Raw genomic sequence first — 17,905 nt, forward strand, 5'->3', positions numbered from 1 at the left:
GTGTAAATAACCAAATTAAAATATCTGAAATCCAATCTTGGTAAAGGGAAGGGATTCTTTTTCTTTTTCCCATATACAAAATGAGGTCGAACCGGCTGGGTTGTGTGGTGAGTCGGTGGAGCCTGAAAACCGGCGTTTTCGGTTCTTCTGGGTCGGTTCATCATTTTCTCTTGGTCGTTGATATATTATTCCTTGATTGTTGAGAATCTAAACTCAAAATGCTGCAAACGCTGAAAGGCCAAACGTGGATGGTTTTCTCATAGCCGATTCGCTATACATTGCTGCAAACGGTGGATGTGTGTTGTGCTTAGTTGATGGATTTACTGTGTTCCCCACCTTCTGAAGAAACCTTCTACGCTAGAGTGGGGTACCCAACTAACTATTAAGTTGAGACCTAACAGTGTGACTGAAAAGATGATAATCTTGATCTGGTAGCGGTGTTGTCAGTATCTAGAAGCCTTAGCGCGACGTCTTTTCATCTGAAACACGTCGGCCAAATTGGATACCTAAACCGACCTTATGCTAGCTAGGGATGTCAACGGATTGGATTCGGATCAGATACATCTTCAACAATATCCGTTTTTTTGGATATTCATATATTCGAATTCGAATAAAGCAAAGAGTCATATCCGAATCCGATTTTACAATCTGAATCCGATTTTTATATTTATATCCGAATCCGAATTTTGAACCGGATTTTGCCATTTTTCAAGTATTAGATAGAGGATATTTGTCTAAAACTGAATCCAATCCGAATCTGAATCCGATCCGACATTCATGTATATCCGAATCCGAGATCGGATGTCATTTATTAAATCCGAATCCGATCTGATTTATTAATCGGATATTAAATTTTTATTTATATCTGATTTTTTCGGATTGGATCGGTTGTATATCCGATTTAAATCGGATATATTGACATCCTTAATGCCAGCTGACATTAGGATGCGTGTCTACTGATATTGAACTTGGAATGATTAAATCCAATACCTAAGCGAGCGATTGCAGCTCTTTTGAGCACGACCATCTCTTCCGTGTCCATTCAATGCTTTGAGTTGGGCGCTCGTAGGAACGATTTTGTCGGCAGACACATTAACGTTCATGGTAGCATTTTAATATGAAGGAAGCTTAAACGATTAAATTATCCAGATTCATACAGTCAGCATTGGTTTAAGAAATCTTGCATAATGTGAATTTAATGTACGCAATGAGGTAAACATTGGGCGCAGACTGAAACCTTATTCCTTTCCTGGATGCTTATATATAAAACCTTGTTCTTTTCCTGGATTCTTATATTCATATATGTATAATATCCTGAGTCTTCATAATTCATAAAGAATTACTTCATAGCCTGCCTTTCTTTATTTCCCTTCACATTTAATGAAGTAGAGGCTCATAAATTAAGAAGTCAGGGTTGTTAAAGGTGTGCTGGTAGAGAGAGATTTTCTAGCTGGGTTGGATTATGAGCTCATAAATGAAATGGACAAAGATGGATAGTCTTGTTCCATGGACTTTTGTATTCAAAATCTGTAGCATGTCTGATTTTGTTCCCTGTGTAAAGTCGAACCGCACTCGATTGCGTGTTGGGTGACAGAAGCAAAATATTAAAAATTAGAGCACGAGAGTAGTTGGGACGTGGCGGAAGATAAGTAAATATTTCTTGTAATGATATTGATGGCTAACCGTTATTGTCAAGACTACATTATAGCAAAAAAACCTTTTGCTATTTTATATCTATAATCTACGTATGAACAGGAGAGAAAAAGCGACAACAAGAGAAGACACACAAAATGATTCAATAAGTCCTTTTTTAATTGATAGTGTAAGAGTTGACCGCTGCATCCTGTTTTTTTCTTTCTTTGTTTCTTTTTTAATGCAAAGAAATATACTCATAAACCAACTTTTTTTGGGCATTTTCAAGCCATTGAAATTTTGAGTTGTTTGAGAGTGGTAAAAATTCAGGTTCTCATGATTGAAGGGTTTTATCATTATTAAATCAAGTTTGTAGGTGATCTACATTGTCAGGTTTGAATAAAGGCCCAACCAATAGAACTTGTAGTAGGAATCTCAGTGTTCATTTTTAAAAGTCTGGGACTACAATGAATATCTCAAACCCCAGTTGGATCCAACCTTAATTAGATTCAAAAACCTAAAGCATGAAATGGGGATTTTGGAAATACTACAATGGTTGAACTTTTGGTGAAGTCATCTTTTTGGAGGGTGTTTGAGACATTAAGGTGAATTTTCACTTTGTCTAAGGCGCAGGTCCAACGTATCTCACCTTTTCTATCTTATCCTCTCTAAAGTGAGATAGAGAAAGTGAAACACAGACAAAGAAATTATGGAAACAAAATGTCCTTGATATTTAGTTCTGTCAAACATGTTTCAGGCTACGAACGCTGGACGGACCGACGATGATGCCTCAAACGGATATCGGGAGAGCGTCATCATAGAACTTTTTGTAGGAGCAGGATAAGAATCGTATCTGTTGGAAAAGTTTTGTCGAGGGGGAGGAGAGAATTCGATTCCCGAGGAACAAAAGGGAAAAAGAGGAGGAAAAGTGGGATGGAGATATTTTTCCCACGTCTTCCCACCACCATTTCCGGCGAGGCAACACGTGAGAATGTTCCGTTTCAGTCTCCCTTTTCTTTCTCCAACCTTTTCCTCCGTTTTCTATTTGTCCACCATCACCAACCTTGGTTACCGGCTAAGGTTGTGTTTGATAGTTATTTCAGAAGATTTTCAGTTAGGATTTCAGTAAAAACCATGAATTTAAAGTCCGATCAGGAAATCCGATCCAAGTAGTGAGTATGCTCGAGTCGGGTGCGGGTGCAGGTGTGGGTTCGACGACTCGAAGGCTAAGATGACTTTGACCACCTTGACCGACCGAAACACAAAGCAGTCGTTGACCAACTAAAGATCTCATCACATTCAGATCAGACGCAAGTGGATTTTTTTTTTTTTTCCTTTCCACTGACTGACCATGGTTGAGTTGCGTCGGCTAACCAGGGTAACTTGGCATCACCACAAAAGGATATTAGAAAAGAAAAATCGTGGAGGTGGCTTTGATGAAAAAGAGTCAAGTGAACGCTAACAAATCCGTCTGACCGCAATATTTGTTCGGGCAGGGGAGAGGCCAACGGCAGGGGAGAGGCCAACGGCAGGGACGCTGCCCGGACTGCCCGGTGATCCTCTAAACCGGTTCTCCTGAGCCTGGGCGTGGGAAAAAAAAAAAGGGAAAAATTGTTCTCTCTTCTCGCGGTGAAGGGCCCTCGAGATGGACGGCTGAGGATGCTCCCGAGCGCTCTACTCTGTGGCGCTGTCTCAGTGGCGGGGAGGAGCCAGATCTTCTAGGGTTCCAGCGGGATTTCGGCTCTCAGGTACCTTCCTTCTCCCTTTTCCCTCCTGCGACCCCTTGCAGTTTTCACGTCGAAACCTTTCGTTTCTATCCGTTTCCCTCGTTCCCGTGCCTAGTTTCTCTCGAAGTTTCTGCTTTCAGGGTGAGTTCCTGCCACTTCCGGGTGAGAAATGACTTCCCTCGCTCTCGGAATCGCCGGAATTCTGGTCCGGAGCCGGTGGAAAGCCAGATCGGCAAAGGCTTCACGGGATTTCTCTCGTTTGCCACACGTCGGCTCTCCAAGTCCGACTTTGCGAACGAGATCCGTGAAAGCTTGTCCTCTCTCTCTCTCTCTTTTTCACTCCATGTCATGGACGTAATGATCTAACAGCTGCGGTTTTGTTTATTTTCCTAGCAAAGGCCATTGGTCTCAGATCTACGCCGTGAAGATGGCGTTGGCTCCGGTAGAAGCCCGGTTGAGTACCGTCCCGGTGCTAGTTGAGCTCTGCGTAGGCAAGGCGTTGGAAACGCTCGCGGTCGTTAACCTCCTGAGCTTGAAGGCGACTCTCATCCAAGTAAAGCTCTTTTCCCTCCCTCTCCCCTCCGTTCTTTGTTTTTGTCCTTCTTCTTCTTCTTCCTCTTTTTTTAAGCATTCCTTTGGTTCAGTTCCCCTCGTCTGCTAGCATAACAGAAATAGTTTTCTATGGTTTTCCCTTTTTTCTATTAGATTATCTCTCTCTCTCTCGCTCGCTCGCTCGCTCGCTCGTTCACAAGGCGCGGCATATTCTTCGAGCGTGTTCCTTATGCTGCTTTCAATTTTTGATTAATTTTATTCTCGAGAAAAGTTATTTCCTTTTTCGAAATTTCAGTCACAGATTTTGTTTTTGTCTAAAATCTTATACCGTCTACGGTTGCTGCTTTTCCTACCGGCAACGAGTCTCCACACGATCCCAACGGTTTTTGTTTTCTCTCTTCCAATTTTTACTTGAGAAAAGGAAGGGGAAACAGTTTTCCCATTTCTCCATTCTTTTGCTTTCTTCTTACCTCTTGGCATGTCCTCCCAGCGCCCTGGCTCACTCCCGAGAGGGCGTTGACACCGAGAGAGTGTGGTGAAGAAGATTGGATGCTCCCACGGGAGGCAGGTCCGAGGGAGGAGATGTTTTCTGGGCATATAATGGCTGAATTGCCCGTTTGAATTCGACGTTTGCAACGGATAGGCAACCTAGATGTTTCTGAACTTGGGGGCAAAATTGTCTGTCAGTTCTACAGTAAAAGCGACTCGCCCCGCAAGAATATCCTTGCATTGCTTCGCTTTTTATGTGGGCCCGGCCTTGCTGCCCATTCGATCTCCCACCGTCAGTTAACTAAATCTGAGAGGTGAAATTTAAGGCACTTTGGGGCCCATTTTTTGGTTATTGTATACCTAATAATTGGAGTGGGGACCATCCCCTGCGACCAACTTCTTGAAAACTTTTGGAAATGGTTCGGTTGTGGTCGCCCAGAGAACGCCTTATGCTAAGGCTATTGTGCACATAAGAGGGCGGTGACGGATTTGTGATATTTTGGTAGTCCTTATCGATATTTTTGGATGTCACGGGAGTTTTATGAAAACCTTTCTACCGTAGGACCAATGTCATTTCAAAACAAGTCTAATATCACAAAAATACAGCCATATGCTGAACATTTTTATGGTACTTTTGTTTTGGCTTATCTCTTGTGAGAGCTTTCCCTGATAGTGTTGAGCCCGAGGGTTCTTTTGGCCGAGGCAAGATTTTTTTTTAGAGGGTCAGATTCAATTTTTGATTTTTAAAATATTAAGCAGTACACCTTTATTTTTTCAGAACTTGAAAGAGGAGAGCGGCCTCTGGTCACAATGTAAATATATATCACCTGTTTTAGGATGTCAACTACTCAGGAACTGTTTGGGCAGTTCTCGTATCTTCTTTGCGTGCATGTCTAGGCTAGGTTTTTGCATTCATAATATCTAAATTTTATGTGTTATGATGTTTGTCCACGAGTTCCGTCGGAGAAATTAGAATATTTCCAGATTTAGTATTTCTCTTGCCGAAATTTTTCTCTTCGCGCTTCAACGTGGTAAGGGCCAGCTCTGGTCATTCTCAAATTCATTAACGCTATACCCTTTTTGGGCTTTTATTTGTAGATTTTAAGCGGTTTTTGGTTTTTTGTCTAGGTTTCCTTTTCTTTTTTAAATGTAAAAGTCAACTGCGTCGACAAATTCTTGATAAATAGATAATCTAAATATTCCACTAGCAGCAAGGAAAGATTTAAAAGCAGTGGTGGAGATTGTGTGGCGGGAAGACGAAAAGACCCACGGGAAAGAGCGTTGTCGCAGCGAACTTATTATCAGGCATAGGATTAGGCCCGTTAAGATTTGTTTATGCGGGACCAATTGATATTCGAGTCAGAAGGTGCCGGGCCCTCAATCAGTGCGTAATAGGTCTGCTTGCAGGTATCAGGCGGTAACCCGTTGGATACCTGGCCTGATGCCCCATAAAAAATGATTTGAGACGGAGAAAAAGATCTGCAAAGAATATTTTGCTTAAAAAAATTTTCTTTCGTTGGACAAGGAAAAAAATTCTTTTATTTGTACGAGAAGAAAAGGGATAAGACAGGAATTTTTTCTGAGAAAAACAAGGTAAAAAGATAGAAAATTTAAGTGTTGTGAAGAGGAAATACTTCTTTAAATACTTCATTTGGCAGGGAGGTTCCTCGTGTTGCACGTAATTTATTTTAAAGTACTTCAATTACTTTTCTACTTTTAATTAATTTATATATTACCAATTGGCCGATTCGCTGAATTGGCAGCCTGGCTGACTCAATTACGATTTCCGATTCTACGACACTGCTAAATTCTGCTAAAAAAATCATTCATTTTCGAAATCTGGAAGATTTCTTCTGGCAAAAGTTTTCTAGCTTTCAGAAAATTTTTGTCTCAAAAAAACTTCTCGTTTGGTATGACGGAAATTTTTACTTCTCTATGCGTCCTTCACTGCTTGTTTCCTTTTATTTTCGGAAACGGCGCTACCGGTGCCGAAGGTTAGGCCTCCAACCTTCATCTTTTTTATTATTTTCGTAAAGTACAGCATGTACAACTTGTATAGAATTTTGCGCAAGTCGATTAAGTGATAAGTGATAACCAACGCTTGCTTCGCCTGAAACGACATGATTAAGCACGGATTGGGTGTGCTGTTCATGGACTAGTATTGGTTTATTTCCACTGAGAAATCAAATTGACTAATCTTATGAGAAGTATGAAGATGGACGTTTTTCCACGCTAAATAGACAGGACTTCGTCTTTGAGGACATTTTTTTAAATTGCAAGCCCATATTACTAGCACCACTAGGGAGTCCTCTCTCTGTCTCCGTCTCTCTCTCTCTCCGATATCGGCTGTTTAACGTTTTTTATTTGTACCACAAATTGAGCACCAATATCAATTGTGATCTACTGTTACTCGTTAATCTTCCTCCCCATGTGTTATTATATAATTTGAAGCATTCATTTTAATGCCGGCGAGTTATGGCCGTCACCCATAAAAATTTTGATATTGCGTATCAGTACCGCCTGACCTTGTCCATGCAACTCCGAGAAAACAGCATCTGCACAATCTTGTTCAATATTGTTTGAATGAAATTGGACCACATGGATGGTCAAATCCATTTCCTACAATTAGACCTATAAATCATATATTGAAAAATACACCAGTGGATTGTTTATACTTGTGAAAATATTTCACGTAGGTCGGAATGAGTGAATACATCTCCATAGCCTGGTTTGGTTGAGCGCTGCATAAGGGTTTCCCTGTGCAAATTTTCGTATTGAGGGTATTCGTTTCTCGCGTTCGATGTTGGCTCACAATTTTGTTTGGATTATTCATGCTTTACATAAACACTGTCCATTTAAAAGCATACAGAAATGCGGAATTGAGGATATCTATTGACAATTATGGACATAGGGTCGTTCATTACACTGACGAACGGCATCTGAAGCGAGCAGTGTTACGTAGAGCAGCAATGACCTGATCTTTACTCTTTTTATCTCCATTACATGTGCCATCTTTATGAGATGATCCACGCCCTTTCTGGGTGCCTTTTGTTCTTTTACAGAAGTACCTTGAGGCTGGCTGTAACTTGGAGCTGTTATTAATGGGCAGCCAAAGAAAACTAACAGAACTGGTATAAATCTTTTCCTAATCAAATTGTTTGAACCTTGAACTCCCCTATTTATTCGTCCCTCAACCTCTAATAATCTAATTTTTGTAGGATCCGTCGGTGCTAATGGAGAAGCTAAACACTGATGGGCACCATGAGAGCTACCACGAAAGAAAGCCTACGGATGCAGGTGAAGCTGACGGTGATGAAGATGATGATAACGACAACGATAATGGAGACGGTGAAGGGGAAGAAGAGCTGTCATCAGAGGATGGAGGCGGCGATGAAATCAATGGTAACAAGGACGACCCTAACAATGGTCCAGATGAAACTGCTGCGGGTAGTGATGGGGAAGGAGAGGAGAACGGCGGGGAAGAAGATGGAGGCGATGAGGACGATGAGGGTGAGGATGATGAAGGGGACGATGATGAAGAAGAAGATGAGGAAGATGGCGGCGAGGAGGAGGATGAGGTAGTTGAGGAAGACGACCAGGAGAATGACGAGGAGGACGAGGAGGAGGAAGCAATCCAGCCTCCAAAGAAAAGGAAGAAGTGAGGCGTTTCCTCTTTGGATTTCCTACCAAAAACTGCAGAAAAGTTCAAGTCCATGATATTAGTTTGTTTTCTTATGTATTAGGTAAACCTCAGAACTTCCATATGCAAATCCTACGGTCCTAAATCTAACGTGCATTTACTCATGCAAACCTGACAAGCGGTCACGGGACAACCCCAATGACTTCATTTGGGCTTCATCTGAGAGAAAGGTCCATTGCTTAATCTATTCTGATGACAATTGTAGTCCATGTACTTTTCATCTTTTTATCGCGGTTCTGCAGAATGGGGAAATTCCGTTTCTTGAGCATTTCTTAGCCGGGAACTTGAGATTATGTATTACTGTCGGATTGCAAAATAAAGACTTTCGCAAAATTTTCATACTGCAAATTTGGTACTTTGTAATGTTGCAGTTTTTTGTCTAAGGACCTTTCCATTTGAGGGCCGACCTTTGGTAGCAATTTTATTCGCAAAGAATGACTGTAATCTTATCTTTGTTGTGTATGAAGGTAAAGTGTCAAACCAACTGCTTTCGACAAGAAACCATGTTATGGTGCTGGTGGTAATTCTTGTTCTAAAAAGACTTTAAGCTGTGTTCATAATATCTCGCTCTCCATCTCAGTTTGATGCAAAGGGCATCGGCATATTATTGCCAGTGCAAGCTGAAGGCTTTTGGTTGTCAGTAGGACGTTATATTCCACCGTAGGCTACGGATTGGCAAACTTAGTCTGGAGCTTAAGCTCAGTCTCAGAACTGAGTTCTCCAAGCTTGAACGGCTCTGCTAAGCTCGAGATAGCTGAAAGTAGAAAGATTTGTTGTTCTTGTTTTTGCAACTTCCAATGGGAAGGGAAAGAAACCACCGTTGAGTTTCCAAGAGAAAACTCCCATTTAGAGGATCGCAAGGCTAATTACCAAACCATTGCTACAAAACCAGCCGTCATAATGAGTAACACAACCTGCCCTAGGCTCTTGAAAGAAAGCCTATTTGAGCCTAATTACCAAGCCCAAAAGCGTGTAATTGAGCTCAGTTCATTTAATAAATGGAACTGGACTCTTAGCTCAAGCTGGACTTGTTTCTTATAAGAGTGTGCCTAGAATGAGCTCATGCCAGTTGAACCTGGTCTGAGTTTAAGCGGCTTGGCTCATTGTGCACCTCTAGGCCCGATCAAATCGGTTGCCAAACTTGTCACGTTCTCCAACTTAAGACGTGCGAGCCAAGCTGCGTAGAACTATACGAAAGTGCATCGCACATAAATTGTCACAATCTGTCTCTGCATTGTTCAGTCTAGGGAAAGAGACTTCCTATTTTTTTGCCTAGAGACAATGTGTCCGTCTGCTTGTTTGTGTGTGTGTGTGTGTGTGTGAGACAGAGAGAGAGAGAGAGAGAGAGAGAGATTCTCAGGATTCGAAAATAAACTTGAACCGATAGCTCTGGACTAGCAAAGATCGCTTCAGAGGCTGTGGAACCTAGTTGAATGCAGTATTAATCCTTTGTCAATACCAGTTTATAATAGTAGACCTACCACCCATGCTGTTAGCACAAAAAATAATTAGTTCCCATTATCCTAATGTCCACAGATTCGAATAGGTTGGAGAATGTCTAATCTTATATCAAATTGATTAAGATTTACACAAATTAAGCAGAAGGACATGGGCTTCATTAGAAACCACATACTTGATGCTTGAAAATTATTAGCTGCTGCTTGTGGCTGTAGTGCATAAAATGATATTTTGGATCCAAATCAGTGATGCTACTGAATGTGATTTGTTGGCGCCTTCAACCACAACTGAACCACACTCCTGTTCTTTTGGAGGAATCCACGTTTTTTGTAAAGATTAATCCAAGAAGAAGAAAATTTTATACTCTAGGAGCCTTAGTGGATCCAGAGCAAGAGGCTTTTGAACTTCAAAAAGATTCATCGAAAATCCCGTCCAGTTGAAAATACTTCAGAAGATCAGGTAACTTTGGTTGTGTTTGTTCTTCTACTAACCCAAAGAGGAAGTACCCATTCCCCCTTTTCTGGGAGAAGACAGAGTTGGCTTTGAAAGGTGCCCTTATTTGAAGGGATCTCTCCATTACATCTGCGATCCGAATGGGCAGCTACCATCTTCCTCCTCCAATGCAAGAGGAACAAATGGATCATTTCATGCCACCTTTATCCTAATTCCAGATCTAGAGAGTTACGATTCAGATATTAGAATCGAAAGCAAATTTGGATTTGAGTTAAATTTGACAAGATGGGATTAGAATATGTGCGGCAATTCAAGACTGCTGGAAGAGAAACTTTAGAAAAAGAAGTTCTGATCCGTAGCAAATTCTGAACCTCAGAAAAGCCTACCCAGAGTGTCGGTCAAGAGTTCAATTCGTGTCTGCATTCTAGTCCAGACAAGAGTTCATTTTTAAGTTCTAATATTTTTGAACTAACCTCATTTTACCAAAGTGCGTGGTATACAAAATTACATTTTTATTTTTCATTTCTGAAAAGCAGGGCAAAGCCATAAATTTCTGGTTAAAAATTTTAAATTTTCAAACAGCATCAACATTTAAATGAGAAAAAATAGTCCTAAGGTACAACAAGTATTTTTTGTGGCTCCATGTGGGCAATTGCCCACACGTCGCCTACACCTACCTTTGCCCCTGCTTAAATGAACTTGGTCTCTTCATGTCTCGCTTTCAGAAAAGGTTCGGCGTTGGTGAGTTGAACCTCACGTCGTAAGTTGTCTATGTGACAAAGGTGGTGGAGTCCTTCCTTTGATCAAGGATATCTGATGCAGAAACCAGTGAAATAAGGGCCCGCCCTCTCCTGATGCTCAGGCATATACTTGTTGAACCACTGGAAGTCTGAATCATCCCCAACAGTCTCAAATATGCTCTTTTTTCTCAAAAAAAAAAAAAAACTGGAGACAATTTCTTTTCAGAATTTCTATTGATATTTTCCAATTTTCTTACCAAAAGTTATTCTTACATTTTTTTTCATAATGCTACAGCATAGTGGTGACAGTAGTACTGAACTTTAAGTTGATAAGAAGTTGGGCATGACAATGGCTTGCAGCACTACTAGAAGTTTGGGACTGGCGAAGGCCCATTGCTTTAACATCACATCAGCCTGTCTTTCCCTTTTCTCTTTTAGAGTAAAGCTAGGAGACACCTGGTTAGTGCCTTTGATTATTGTTCTTTTCATTTGCTATGGTAAGATACCAATGCAGTGGCACACTGGCTTTTACTTTGTGGTGCACGCGTGCATGGTTGTCCTTGCAGTGCAAGACTTGGGGAAGCCATTGCGGAGCCAGGTCCTCCATTCTGAAACTAGCTACGGAAAACTTGTTGAAAGCTGGTTTACCTTGTTGGGAGTTTAGAATTAGGAGATTGGAATCAGAAGAACTGTTAAGAGTTCGATGAGATCTCGAGTATTTTCTTAATCTTTCTTGGCATCATCTAACGGTGAGAGCACCCTTTTGAGGTTGAAAAGCATCCACAATTGTAAAATGGAAAGCACTACTTGAGCTTGCATCCATGACAGTTACCCTTCTGTGATAAAAACTTGCCTGGAAGAAGCACTGTGAATCTATTGTGACTGGCAGCAGATTTTGCAACAGGTATAACTAGAAAGAAAAGGCCCTTCTTCCTGTAGCTGGATTTTTCTGCAAGGTTTCTTTCCCCTTTCTAAATTCTATCTTATCATACGGTAGGGCTCAATAATTTGCTGTCTTTAGCGTAACTGTATATAGGAATTTGGGGGACATGAGAACATTATGCAGTTCAAGGACCCCACTGGGTTGCGTCTCTCATGAGGTGCTAATTTTATCTTATCTTTGAGCACTAGGAAAACGTTCAACACTATCCTATACTTTTTTTGGGACCTGTAATCCACTAATCAATAATTTCATCCAAAAGAAGCACTACATATCTCTTTCTCTCAATCAATCATGCATGGGGAACATCCCTCAACAAGAAGACACCCTCAAAACAATCACACCATCAGGTTGGTAAGACTCTTGAAGGATCTATAACCTACAGAAAGGTACGTACTGTTTGGATCTTAGAGCAACTGATCTACAGGAAGAATGTCAGCGAAGCAATCAGCATTTCACCGCGTAGAAGTCCATGGCTATTAGAGCAGACTAATTGATAAGAGTTTTACAGAATCCATGGCCTGAACCTTCTAGAGAGAGAAGTACTAAAACATGTAAGATGTATCTCAACCAACAGGAGCAAGATCACCTTCCTTCGGTTTTCACAAAAGGACAGCACAGTGTGATTCAGACCTTTGATTAATCGTCTGACAAAAACCTTACCAAGCCAACTCCACTGGGTCAAGTCAATTGGCAAAAAGTGCAGGATAAATTCCACTCACAGGGATGTCTCAACTTTTTGACATGGCTCCTTCTCCCCAAAGAACTCAGAAAAATGCTTCCCCATTAAAGCCATGTCCAAGGCAGACCCACATGCCTTTGTGGCCTAAAGGGCCCCCCTTTTTTGCATTGTAAGCAATCACTTGCAGGCATCACATTGTGGGCTGTAAAGGTCTAAAAGGCTAGAAGAATCTGGAATCCACTTTTTTGGACCCTTAGAATAGAACAATTTGGCAACCATTGCAAGCAACACAGTACTCATGCCAACCCCATCTATGACTAAACATGATCAATCTTTAAAATATTTCTTCACCATTAGATTTGGTTCCTCTTGATGTTTTCTGTTCTTTCTTATAGAAGTTTTTGTCCTTCTGTCATGTAACTAGTTATTCATTGCTTTATTCTTTGATTGATCTGCATCATATTTCTTTGATAATTGAATAAATTTTTGTCGGCTAAACATGACTAATCTTGGCAAACTTTGATGATCTTATGGTTGATTTCTTTGCAAGTACAAATTATAAGTTTGCAAATGGGTTGAATCCAGTACTGGGGTTTTGCCATTCTTAGTCATACTATGCTGCATTTCGGAATCGGATCGGGCATGTACTGATCTGATCTCGTTGCCGGGCTAAATTGCAAGCTACAAGGAGTTAATCCCATTTTAGGGTTAATTAATTGAAGTCTTAACTGCTAACTACTAAGAGAGTCCAAATATATACAGCTTAGATGACGGAAGGGGTATATACTTTTTGAATGGCTGAGAAAACTCTTGGTAACGTGAGGTTGGGACTAGACATGTATCCTCTTTGGTTCCACACAGGTCAAATCCAAGTTGGGAGAATTTGGCTTTGAATGAAATTCAAAAGGTGAGGACCAAAGACGTACAGGCGATTGAATTTTGTACTTGGTGGGGTAGAGTTACCCAGACAGTCTGACCTAATGTTAGGCTCTAGAACAACCCCAGTTAGTGTTTTTTTTTTTCTCTTTTTTTTTGGGGGTTTAAATCTTCATTTAAGTTGCACCTTTTGCTAAAGAATGAAAATTATTTTATGGTTTGCACTTGACATGATCGCCTAACTTAGGTTCCTGAAAAATATTTTGGAATTTTTCTCGTTGCCAGAGCTCTGACTTGTCTTGCTTCAAGGACAGGCCTCCAATTGCTAGATATTTGGGTTTAGACCGCCATGTCTTGGGAAATTGCAAAGTGGAACCTGCCATGGCTTTAAAAGAGGCATTTTGGAAAAGGTTTGGATCAACAAAATCTTTCATATCCCTGAAAATGAAACTGGACTTGGCTTTTGAATAAGTTGTGCTGGTAAAATGTTTCCACAATGCTTCTACTGGGGTACCTCAAAGAGGCTGAAGCCTTTCCAAGAGTGTAGAGTTGTTTTGGACTTAAGTGAACTTATGAGTTACTCATTTCAACTCAAGAGTAGTGTTGGTCACCGTTTGTGATAGGGTTCACGAGAAGCCCTTTTTCTCAAGAGTCCAGAGTTGCTTTGGGACATCGGTGAACTTACTGTTACTCCTTTCAACTCAAGAGCAGTTCGCCATAAGGTTCACGAGAATCGAATTGATGACTCAGCTTTGACCAATTTTTTTTTTTTTTTAAAACATCTGCCCATAAAAGGCCAAATGTAATAAATAACAAAAGGAGAAACAAATCATGGTATCCCAGGCAGCTGCCATATACGTTGTCGATTGCATAATGACTAACAGTTCTAAGAGTCAACTTAAGACTCAGTTTAACAGTAAAATGGAAAGCTGACTTTATGTGCAAATTTTTCATACTATGAGATTACGGCACCTTGAAATTGAAGCGGCGGCATAACACAGTTAGTCGAAGTGGCTGGCAAGCATACAAATTGCATGTGATATAAGTTTCATTCCTGTGGGCCTATTCTCTTGGGCCCTATAGAGCTGAAGGTGCATTGTTCCTATACCCATCCTCGACCAAATCTACAGTTTTATATGAAAGAGGAAAAGATGAGGAATTTGGGCTCTTCAAGCATTAATGTTCCTCATCAATGACTATAAGACATTGTAAACATGCATTTCCTATGTGGGTATCTAATGCACGTGCACCCACGCACACACACACACACACATATATATATATATATAGGTGTATTCTCAGTAGAGTGCACTTTCACGCCAAATTCAGGTGAAGAAAATCATACTTCATCTCCACTTTCTCCCTGAATTTCGAAGATAAAAAAAGAAAAAGTATTAAATTTTTTTATGTTATTGCGCTCTGCACAATAAGGATAAGCGAAGAGCAGTCTTGCAAAAGGGTGCCATGAGCGAATCCAACTCTTTTAGATTCCTAATGGTAAGGAGCCATGTGATAGCATCACGCCCGCACTCACCACTCAGTAATGTATATTTCCCAACAATGGCGGCAAAGTCAATAAAATTAAATGTTAAAACTTGCTTTTAAGTTGTGGGTATCTTGGATTTTTGTGGGTGCTGCTTCTCTGAACTTTCAAGTGTGGGGAGTCGAACGCAATCCGCTGCGCACTCAAGCCCCAACACAATTCAAGATTTGGAGACGGGGACGAGGGATTTTCGAACCTCTTTTTCGGGTGGTAGGTTGTTAATCTCTTGCTCATATGTAAACGTTAAAGGTTTTTGTATCTTTAAAAAGACTATTACCCAGTTTGCCAAATACAGATAAGAGATTATATTTCAAATTTAGTTTACAATTAGAATCCTGTAGTCTCCCCACCTGATCCAAGTTTCATGACAGGAGTTTCATACAACCCAAAACTCTCGCTCTCTCCATTGTAAACTAGAAATCCCACTAAACTTCTTCAATCTCGATTTTTTAATTCTCATCTTTTTCTTTCTCACATTCTCAGCAAACCACTGTTCAAAGGATGTATTGCCATCCAACAAATTAGGAACCGTTCAAAAGAATTATATCATCAACAGCAACTTGGAGGGCTGTAGAAAGAAGAAGGCCAGAGTGTGGCCGTGGTTTTGTTGGTTATATTAACGCATCTTCTCACATCTGAGAGGATTCCTCGATGCTGACAATCCGCTATTTGTTTTCCCCTGGGATTTCTTTTTTCTGGGTGGATTTATAATGGCCACAAGTACTTCGTCATTGTTCCTGACAGGCACACTACTGTCGGGCTTTTACCTGGATGTGATACCCTGACAGTATCTATACGTGACATCACATGGTCCATGTGCATGCGTCCACCACCCACAAATTATTTTTTCCCTTTCTTGTTACTATGAATGTGGATGGATCTAGTTTCACTTTGTTCTGCAAGAAATGCACCATGTCCAAATTCTCCAAGAAGCAAAGAAATCTGTGGCGTGTCAGTTTTCTTGAATTTTCAATATAAGTTTTGTTCTACGCACAAGAAATCAAAGTTGAGAGAGAGCTATTTTCACTCGAGTTCAAGGTGAAGATACATACATATTGGTCACAGCTAGATCAATCAAACACAGTCTTGAGAACAATATTTTACTGATAGAAAAATGTATGAATTGAAAACAAAAAATCAAACTGAGGCATGGTTCTCTCCTGTGAAACTATACGGGCACTTGTGATATGGCTAGTTGAATATGCTACCAAACTAAATATTTGCATATGATTATGATTTTTGTCTAGGTTTGCAAGAATCAACAATCAAAACTAACCCAGAAAAGGTGTTTTGGAGGCAAAAGGCGATTTTATCTCAAAAAATATGTTTTTAGAGTGCCATCCAAACACTATCTTAATAAATTAAATAATTTCATGACATTAAATCTACCCCAAAACAAAGAAGTTGGCAAATTAATAGATCTCATTTGGTATATTTCTGATTCTCTCTCTTTCACATGCATACAGTCACTGCTTGAGAGGATAAGGCTCTTAGTTCTCATCCACATTATGGAGGTAACTATTTAATACGATCATTCGCAATGGCCGCCTGTTTTGCTTAAATAAATGGTAGTCGCATGAGTAACCCTCTGGTTTATATATATCCAGAAGAAGTAGAAAGCTTTGTTATTTTCTTACGCAAGGATCAATCTTGGAAGTACGTGCACGATTTTCAGGAAAAACTAAAAAGAAGGCAATACTTAATTGAATGGTCTGAACTACTAAGTTAAAAAAAACAGAAGCTGCCATCCCCACCCTGCCGCACGAACAAACTCGTCTCAGTCGTTAACCACTTCAATAATGGAGAACCATAATTTAAAACTCACCAGTTATGAATGGTAGGAAAGTGGACAGAAGAGGTTCTCTTTAAAGATGCGCTTGATCCAAATCTGGATTCTGATATATCTCTTCAAACTCGCACGGAAATAGTGAAAGAAGGTGAATAATCTTTGATTTCGTCTTGAAAATATGACACTATTGAGCTTATGGCCCATGAATTTGCTACCATCTTGTTGGAGATGTCAATGAATCGGATTTGGGTTAGAATCACATATTATTAAGTTGAATGACTTTTAAAAAGATAAAATATGAAGGAATCTAAAATTTTATTAAGAAATCGGGTCAGATTCAGATTTCATAAAATACCATTTGGTTTGATTCTGAATTAGGTTTGGTTTTAAATGAATATTCCATCGTGTAACGAGTATCAATATGGTCAGTTTAAAATTTTAAATTTCTTATATCTAATGTCCATTTATTTTGAAAGTGGACTCTTAACATATCATAATGTAGTTTCACTCACATTTGAATCCAAATATATGAACATCCCATAGATTGGATGCGTTAAAGATTACTACATTCAGTACTTCTTTGTGTGGCGACGACAATCATTGATCCAGTAGAGAAAAAAATAATCAAGGCTATATTTGGTAAGGTTAGAGGACTATACAAGTACATTAACTTTATGATGAACATAACATTTGAAGCAAATGGCATTGGGATGTTATCGCTTTTGCGATTTCCATGCAACATGTGACGCATTTAAAAGATTATGTAAATGCAGTGCTTTCCGAGTACGTGTTCAAAGGAAAATATGGATATAGATAGAAAAGCAGCATGGAAAACCTTTGGTTGTACTTCTCCATCTCAAGTTTTACATCTAGAGCGCTTTGACTTACACAAAAATAATAGTCCTCGTAAGCATCACCTATAATTCTTAATCTATGTATGTGATAGGGACAGCATGACACACTATCCCAAGCAGCACAGCTATTAATGTGCGTCTATATATATATATATATATATATATATATCGATGGATTGTTTTGCCCTGGTGTACTGTACAAGAGAATAGTCCGATTCTTTTAGGATTGTCCTGTTTTCCAAAATTTGATACACTAAGGCGTAAAGCTGGTGAACAACTTTGGGAGGAGTTTTTATGTAAGAGAGATTTGCTCTATAATTTCACAATACTTGACACGCAGTCTTTCATCTCAATTATTTAATTAGCTTGAGATGATAAAGCTTATCTAAGTTGGGTTTTAACTAGTAGGAATGGCTACAAATTATTGTTTATGGGCAGTCAATAGAAAATATTATCTTACTATCTATAGA

This window comes from Nymphaea colorata, chromosome 8, assembly GCF_008831285.2.
Source record: "Nymphaea colorata isolate Beijing-Zhang1983 chromosome 8, ASM883128v2, whole genome shotgun sequence".
Lineage (NCBI taxonomy): Eukaryota > Viridiplantae > Streptophyta > Magnoliopsida > Nymphaeales > Nymphaeaceae > Nymphaea > Nymphaea colorata.